Here is an 8,455-nt window from a genome sequence, read left to right as displayed (position 1 = left end):
AACATTTGTTTTACTTCTTTTTTGGATAGAGGTGAAGAAGGCAAAAGCTCAGTTAGATTTTTCATTCAGTTGTCTGAATTTCTCTGGAATATTTGAAAGACTTGGTGTATCTCCTTCAGGTTTCTTGATAGCCACTGAAACTGGTAGTAGCAAATTGACTGCTCATTGAACTCAAACCCAGAATACATGGTTGTCAAGAATCTGCTTCCAGATGTTCATGGGAATAATCTGAGATACCGTGTCATCTATTGAAGCACACTGCAAACAGTTCTTTGTGCACAGCAAACTATGTCAACACTTTGTAGCTGAGCTCCATCTAGTTTCTCCTGGCAATAAAAGTGCCCTTCCCTTCCCCTGCTTCTCTTTCTGTAATTTCTTCAGAGTCTGATTAGCAACATGGTGATTGTTGAATACCTTCACAATTGCTTTGCAGTTTGCCAATATTGTCTTCACTGTATTCACACTTACTATGTCCTTTGCCAGAAGATTCAACCCATGAGCAAAACAGCCAAACACTATTAAATGAGAATACTTTGCCTTTAATATTTGCCATGCAGCTTTCATGTTACTCGTATTATCAGTTACAACGGCTTGTATCCTGGAGGGACCTGCACTTTCAATCCCTTCACTCAATAATTTGGCTATGTATTCACCTGTATGACGAGAAGATTTGGTAGCAATTGCTTTCAGGAATATTGGTTCTGGTGCTGCTAACATAATGTTCAATAAAGGATTTCCTTGTATATCAGTCCATCCATCTGACATCAGAGTCACTGATTCTGCTTGACCAATCCTTTGAATAACCATTGTTTAAACTCTGTCATACTCTCTATCTAAGAGAGAATGTGGTAAGCAATAATGTGACAGTAACTTATATGATGGGCGAATTAGTTTGTAATGTTCCTTCCAGTATTGATTTTCAGTTATGGAAAGAAGTATACCACTTGCAAATATAGCTCGAGCTAATGTCTCATCTGCTTTTTCTTGATCTTCTTTTGACATTTTGTCCACAAACCTTGATAAAAAGCTTGACTGTCTTGAACAGCTACTCATGGTGGATCGCATATCTGGTGACAGTGACCTTGAAAGTGAGGATTCTGCTTCTTCCTCCAGACCTGGCAGCTCAACATTTTTATTTTCCATTTTTTGCAGATCTGCTATTTCATTTGAGCTACCAGGTTCCTGCAACAAAAGGGGGAAAAGATTTTTATTTTAGCTGTTCCAGGGGGACACAAGTGGAGACCCCGGAGCACCCGCCTGCAGCAGGACCCGAGGCAGGGCTGATCTGCCCGAAGAAGGAACAGGAAAGCCCTGAAAATGGGGTGTGCTTACCATTTTCAGGAGTAACAGAGCCACACCAAGATGAACCGCTCACGTGGTTTGTCAGCCACTTTTATTTCCGGCTGGGAATGGTGCCAGCCAATGATGCAATCAAGAATCACCACCCAGCTGATTTAAAACCAGAGATGGCGAGATGGAGATGGGGGCAGCAATGACACAGCCAGACAGCAAGGCTGCTCCCTGGGCTGCACCTAGGCACCGGCAGCTCAGCAGGGGGCCAGACAGAGACCCACTGGAAAGGTCCCGGCTTCATTAAGAGGACCAAGCACATTAAGAGGAGTCAAGAGGTACAGCATCAAGGGACCTTGAGGGCCACAGACACTGGATCCATGAGTGGGGTGGACTGAGGCCCCATGCTGCAATTATTCTTTTCTTTTCTTTCTTTTTGTGTTGTTGTTGTGTTGGAGGTTGTACAGAGCCCAAGCTGGGGAGTGAGCTTCTGAGTCACCCTCTGGGTCAAGAAGGGAAAGCTGAGGCAGCCCAGAGGATTGCTATGCCTCAAGTGGAGAGGGAACACCATGACAAGGACGGTCCTGAGTCCCATAGTCACACAGGGTGGAGGAACAGAGAAGACAAGCAGGGAGAGAAGAGGACAGGTGACAACATCGAGGGGCTGGCTGGCAACTCGTCTTCTGGCCATCCTAAAGGCTGGCTCATGCCTGGGGTGTAGGGGAGGTGGAGCCCCAAGAACACCCGCCAAGGGCAGCACCCAGCCTGCAAGGAACCCCGAGGAGGAACCCCACCACTGAAGAAAAAAAGACCAAGTCGTGGCAGGAGAGTGTCTGGGCCTCCCTCAGGGGTGAACATGACCCCACGCTCAGGGCCTCAAGGACACCCTGTGGCCAGCACTGGGTGTGTTCTCTAAGGCCGCTAGGGAGCACCTATATGAGGCCGGGTGGGTGCAAGCCTATTCTAGTCTGGTGTCATTCAACAGAGAAGTGGCAAGGAGCTTGTTCCCCCCCTCCCTGCCAGAAAGAACACTCTGCTGCTCAGCTTGCTGCTCAGTTGTCCCAGGACTGCAGAGCCAAAGGGAAGTGTAGTCTGGCCTCTGCTGTCATTTGATCTCATAAGGATAATGGACCTGGTGGGACTCCTCCTATGACTGGACTATGGTTATAAATGGCTATATCTTGTACAAGAGAGATCATGCTGAAAAAAGAGGCAGGAGTGTAGCTCTTTATGTGAAGGAGAGCGACACATCCCTACAAGCTAAGATTGGCACCCAAGGAGGATGATTGGAGACCCTTTGGGTTACAATACAAAGGGAACATGACAAAGGGGATACAATGATAGGAGTCTACTACAGACCTCCAAATCAGGAACAAGAGCTTGACTAAAAATTCGCCAGGGAACTGGCCAAGGCTGCACACTCTCAGTGCATGGTTTGCATGGGAGACTTCAACTACTTGGACATCTCATGCGAAGAGCACTCAGCCAAATCTGATCAGTCTCAAAGCTTCCTTATGTGTGTGGATAAGCTCTACCTGTCTCAAGACATTTATGGGCTGGCAAGAGGTAAGGCGCTGCTGGACCTGGTACTGGCCAAAGGGGATGATCTAATCAGGGACCTAAGAATCGAAGGGAAGCTGGGTGACAGTGACCATGAGTTGATCACTTTCACAATCCATCGCAAAGCTAGCAAGTCAGCCAGCAATGCAGTAGTTCTCGACTTTAGGAAACCTGACTTTCATAAGCTCAGGAGACTTGTTCTTGAGGCCAAGAGAGACCATGATTTCACAGGGAGGGGAGTTCATGATGAGTGGTTGCTCCTTAAGGAAGTGATCCTAGGGGAGTCCATCCCAACCCATAGAAAAGGTGGTAAAAGGGCTTGTGGTGGCTGGGGACAGTCCCTGGAACTGGAAGTGCTGGGGTCTGGCCCTGATGCTCTCAAAGGGGGACCCTGGGACCCCAACACCAGAGGGAACTTAGCTGGGAGGGAGGCAGAGACAGGATGGAAGCTGCACAAGCTGGCACTGCGCCGGCTTTTCATACAGCTATCAGTCAAACTAGGCGGCAGCTGGCTGATGATGTCAGCTGCAGCTGCTGCTGCAGGGAGTTTAAAAACCCCAGCAGAAGCCAGGTGCGGAAAGGCAGCTGGGAGGCAGGACACGAAGCTTGCCGGGCTGCAACCCAGCAGCATGAGTTCCTCTCCTTCCACATGACACAGCTCCACTGGGAGCGAGCGGAGGCATTGTGAGGGGGCCAGTCAGTAAGCCCCTATGCAGAACTCCCCGGTGAGGGGGTTGGGCACCCCCCCCCCGGTGGCCCTGGAAGGGCCCGACCATCTTTGAACCTGCAAAGGGCCTGACAGGCCCAGGTCCGATGCAGGGCCAAAGCCAGGCTACGAATAAGGGGCAAGTGGCAGGTGGTCCCGGAAGCCTGCAGCATACTTTTGATCAGCGGCCTGGTGGCCCACCAAGAGGCCATAAGAGAACGGAGCTATGGGTTGGAGCAGCAATGCAACACCCTTCATGGTTGGCAAGAGAACTGGGGTGTAGGGGAGGCAGAGCTCCAGGACTACCCACATCGATCCCATGAGTATTACCATTCCTGGGCCTGGGTAGGAACACCACTGAACTCTTCCTTTCAGAGTCGTACCCATCAAGATGTGGCAGGTGAGGTGGGGCCTGGCCCGAGGATTGTGGGGAATACTTACAACACCAACAGGGGGCGTCACAGGGCTCAACAACCCTGTTGGCTCAAGGGGGAACTCATGGACCTCCTACGTCTAAAAAGAGACGCTTATAAAGGATGGAAGGCAGGAAACACCACTAAGGAAGAGTATTCTCCACTGGTCTGTACCTGCAGGGAGCGAACTAGGAAAGCCAAGGCTGCAACCGAACTCCAACTGGCTACATGAATCAAGGACAATAAAAAGTCCTTCTTCAGATATGTGGGAAGTCAAAAGAAAAACAAGGGCAATGTTGGACCCCAGTACACCAGTTGGGGCAGCTGACTACCAACACCCAGGAAAAAGCCAGTCTGCTTAATGATTACTTTGCATCAGTTTTTCATCAGCCCAAAGGGACCATCCTGCCTAACATGATGCAGGATGACCAAGGTAAGGATGAATATATGCCCACTATTGGTGTGGATCTTGTGAGGGAGCATCTTGAGAGACTGGACCCCCACAAATCAGATGGTCCAGATAGATTGTATCCAAGAGTGCTAAACGAATTGGCAGACATAATAACACAGCTACTGGCAAGGATATTCAAGAACTTGTGGCGCTCAGGCAAAGTACCTGAAGTTTGGAAGAGGGCCTATGTAGTGCCTATTTTCAAGAAAGGGAGGAAAGAAGACCCAGAAAACTACAGGCCAATCAGTTTGACCTCAATCCCTGGGAAGATCCTGGAAAAAATTCCCAAAGAGAACATTATCAACAGGCTAACAGAGGGCAACATTCTGAGGGATGGCCAGCATGGGTTTGTTGCAGGTAGGTCTTGCCTGACTAACCTAATTTCCTTCTCTGACCAGGTGATGTATCACCTGGACAAAAGGGAAGAGGTTAATATCATATATTTGGACTTTAAAAAAGCCTTTGACCTGGTGTCCCATGATGTCCTCATGGAAAAAGTGGGCAACTGTAGCCTTGACTACTCCACAGTCCGATGGGTGGGGAACTGGCTCCGAGGTCAGACCCAGAGAGTGGTAGTTGATGGAATCGAATCAACAAGGCACTCAGTGAGTGACCAGTGGTGCCCCCAGGGCTCCGTTCTTGAACTTCTACTTTTTAATGTCTTCACAAATGATCTGGACACTGGTGTCAGAAGAAGACTGGCTAAGTTTGCTGACAACATCAAACTTCGGGGAAGAGTATCCACCCTTGAGGATAGGCTGGTGATTCAGGCCAACCTCAATAGGCTTGCAAGGTGGACGGATTAAAACCTGATGGCATTCAATATGGAGAAATTCAAGGTGCTTCATCTCAGGGGAAAAAAACCCACATCACGTTTATAGGCTCGGCAGTGCTATGCTTGCTAGCACCACAGCTGAAAGAGGCTTTGGGGTCATAATTGACCACAAGATGAACATGAGCCAACAATGCGATACCACAGCTGGCAAAGCAAACAAAACTTTGGCTTGCATCTACTGATGCATCTCGAGCAAGACCCAGGATGTCATCCTCCCACCATACTTGGCCTTGGTGAAGCCGCAGCTCGAGTACTGCATACAATTCTGGGCTCCACAATTCAGGAAGGATGTGGTGAAGTTTGAAAGTGACCAGAGGAGAGCCACACACATGATCAGAGGACAAGAGAACCAGCCTTATGAAGAGAGGCTGTGAGCTATGGGACTCTTCAGCCTGGAGAAGCGCAGGCTCAGGAGTGATTTGGTGGCAGCCTATAAGTACGTAAGTGGTGTGCATCGGGATCTGGTGGAATGCTGGTTCACCTGAGCACCCCAGGGGATGACAAGGTCCAACAGTCACAAACTCCTGCAAGACTGTTTTAGGCTGGACATAAGGAAAAACTTTGCTGTCCAAGCCCCCAAGGCCTGGAACAGACTCCCCACAGAGGTGGTACAAACACTTAACTGTGGGCACTTTTAAGAAATATTTGAACATTTATCTTGCTGGGATCCTTTGACCCTAGCTGACTTCCTTCCCCTTGGGCAGGGGCCTGGACGTGATGATCTTACAAGGTTCCTTCCACCCCTGATGTCTATGAAACCTATGAAACGTCCAGAGGACTAAGCTCGCTTTGCTGGGTTGAAATAGTTAACTATTTACCTATTATGTAATTTAAAAAATATATATTGTTAAGCCTAAGCCACTTTGAGTGCTTAGTGCAAGCAGAAAAGCAGGATACAAATATTTTAAATAATAAATAAATAATAGTCCAGAGTTGTATTAACAACTTTTAAAGTTATAATGTTTTAAAACAATATAGATGCTAGTCTATACCATGTGTTGTGTAACATATTAATTTGTTTACTTACATAGGATTCCTGAAGTAGACTTTTCTCATGAAGTTGTTCCACCACTTCGTTGCATTAGCTTTCTGTATATGGTGTGTAGTCTTTCAGGACAGTTTCTACATGCTATTAAATGTTTCTTGATTCTTGTTGTGTTGTTAGCATACTCTTGTCTGCAATATTTACATCTACCAACTTTCTTCCTTCCTTCACTGGCTTGAACTTCACTATAATGAAGCCACACACAACTTTTTTTCTGATTAGGCATTATTATGACTACTTCAAAGCAAAAGCACTAAAAAAATAACAGATCTTACGCAAACACTTCCAACTTCCCCACCTCAAGAAAAGAAATGAGACACTGCTCTGTGTGTTTGCTCAACTGAATGTGAAACAAAAATTAATCAGTTTTAGTTTTGGTTTTGCTTTCACTTGCCGTCTGAAATGAAATAAGTATTTAAGGTTTGGTTTTGATTTCACCTGCACAGCCAATTAAGTGAATTCATAACCTGATTTTTGATTTGGATGATTATATGAGTGTATTTACCCTCCTTTTTTCAAAGCAATTAAACATATATGTACTCTCTCACACACTTCCTAGAGATAATCACCTGAAAAATATTAATTACAAGTTTGAAACTGCCAATTTCAATTGCCTAATATTGTATTGGCATCCATTCATTGTTACTAATTAATTTTATGAAACAATAATTTTTAGAAATGGAAAATTTCCCACAGAAAAATAAAGCACTGGAAAATTTTCCATTTCGGAAAAAATTCTGCCCCACATCTCAGCATGAAGAGCTGCATCCAGCTAATAAGTCTGGTGTGGTGGAAGGGGAAGGAAGGGGTATGGGAGGGGCAAATCAAAGCCCCTGCAGTGAGGGAGGGAATGGGGCTGGGGCAGGGGCAGGCACTGACCAGCTGGGGTGGGGAGGGGCACAGGACAGAGCTGCAAGTGGCTCATCCAGGGGGCAGAGGAGCATGTGCCCCCTGGTTCTGTGCGGCCCGGGGTGGGCTGCAACTGTGGACTGGGGCTGGAGCCAGGGTGGGCATGGGACAGCTGTGGCTCATTGGGGGGTGGGGCATGGGAAGTGGGGGTGGCTCCTGGTGCTGCATGTGGCTCGTCCGGTGTTCATCTGGTGGCTCCCACGGCTGCTCCTGCTCCTTGTCTGGGAGGGCATGTGAGGGAGGGGAGGCGTGCCCCCGGATCTGCCCAGCTGGGAAGAGCCCAGCCCCAGCCCACCCTGCCCAGATTCGGGGACACATGCCCTCTACCCTTCCCCTCCCCACAGACGAGCAGCGGGCAGCCGTGGGAGCCTCCAGATGAGCACCGAATGATCCGTGCACAGCAGTGGGAGCCTCCCCACCCTTCCTTCCCATGCCCTCTCCAACAAGCCATGCCTCTGTCCCATGTTTGCTCCATCTCTGACTGGGCATCCTGTGCCCCAGCCCCAATCCCAACCCCAACCCCACACCCTCCCTCACTGCAGGGACCTTGATTTGTGCCCCCATGCCCCTCTCCCCTCCTCCCTCCCCCCACTCCTTCCCTTCCCACCACACCAGACTTACCAGTTGCACGCAGCTCTCCATGCTATGCCTATGCGCTGTGCTGTGGCTGTGCACACACATGGGCATTTATCAGACAAATTATTGGCCACATTGGGCCAATCTCCAATACAGAACATTTTCTTTATATCGGTGCTGATCCAATATCGGACCAGTGTATCAGTGCACCTCTACTAATTACCCCTCTGGTCATGTTTGACTAAATTAGGGTTGGAAATTTAAGTGATGTCAAACCAGCTGGAGGTTGTAGCAGACTTAAATGGGATCAGTGCAGCTTTTATTTCAAAAGGTGCTGTTTGTCTGATCAGCTGTGTGGGACTGGTGAGGGGCTTCAGCTGATTGGAGAAACAGCACCCCGTGAAGTAAAAGCTGCAGCAAGCATCTGCACTGGTTGTTTATAATTTGGCAGCCTGCTGTGGACTAAATGGGTTGTGAACCACTCAGTTACAAGTGATATAGATTCTGTTGAATAACTATATATATAATCATAGATTTATTGAAAATTAGGGTTAGAAGGAACCTCAGGAGGTCATTTAGTCCAACCCCCTGCTCAAAGCATCCCCAACTAGATCATCCCAGCCAAGGTTTTGTCTAGCCAGGTCTTAAACATCTCCAAAGATGGAGAGTC

The 8,455-nt window shown here is 48.1% G+C and overlaps 1 long non-coding RNA gene across 1 annotated transcript in view; it reads right to left on the bottom strand.

Annotated features, from left to right (window-relative positions):
* Nucleotides 1–2,430: 2,430 nt before the first annotated feature.
* The window catches only part of LOC109290894, a 23,860-nt gene continuing 17,835 nt past the window's right edge, over nucleotides 2,431–8,455 (bottom strand). Inside the window, exon 3 of the long non-coding RNA XR_002095707.1 lies at nucleotides 2,431–2,550. This is a non-coding gene — a long non-coding RNA (uncharacterized LOC109290894). The remainder of the gene's footprint in view (nucleotides 2,551–8,455) is intronic.

This window comes from Gavialis gangeticus, unplaced genomic scaffold (assembly GCF_001723915.1).
Source record: "Gavialis gangeticus isolate Ggan-Ray unplaced genomic scaffold, GavGan_comp1, whole genome shotgun sequence".
In the NCBI taxonomy this organism is placed as follows: Eukaryota; Metazoa; Chordata; order Crocodylia; family Gavialidae; genus Gavialis; species Gavialis gangeticus.
Note: the sequence above shows the minus strand (reverse complement) of the source record. Positions and strands in the feature narration are given on the sequence as shown.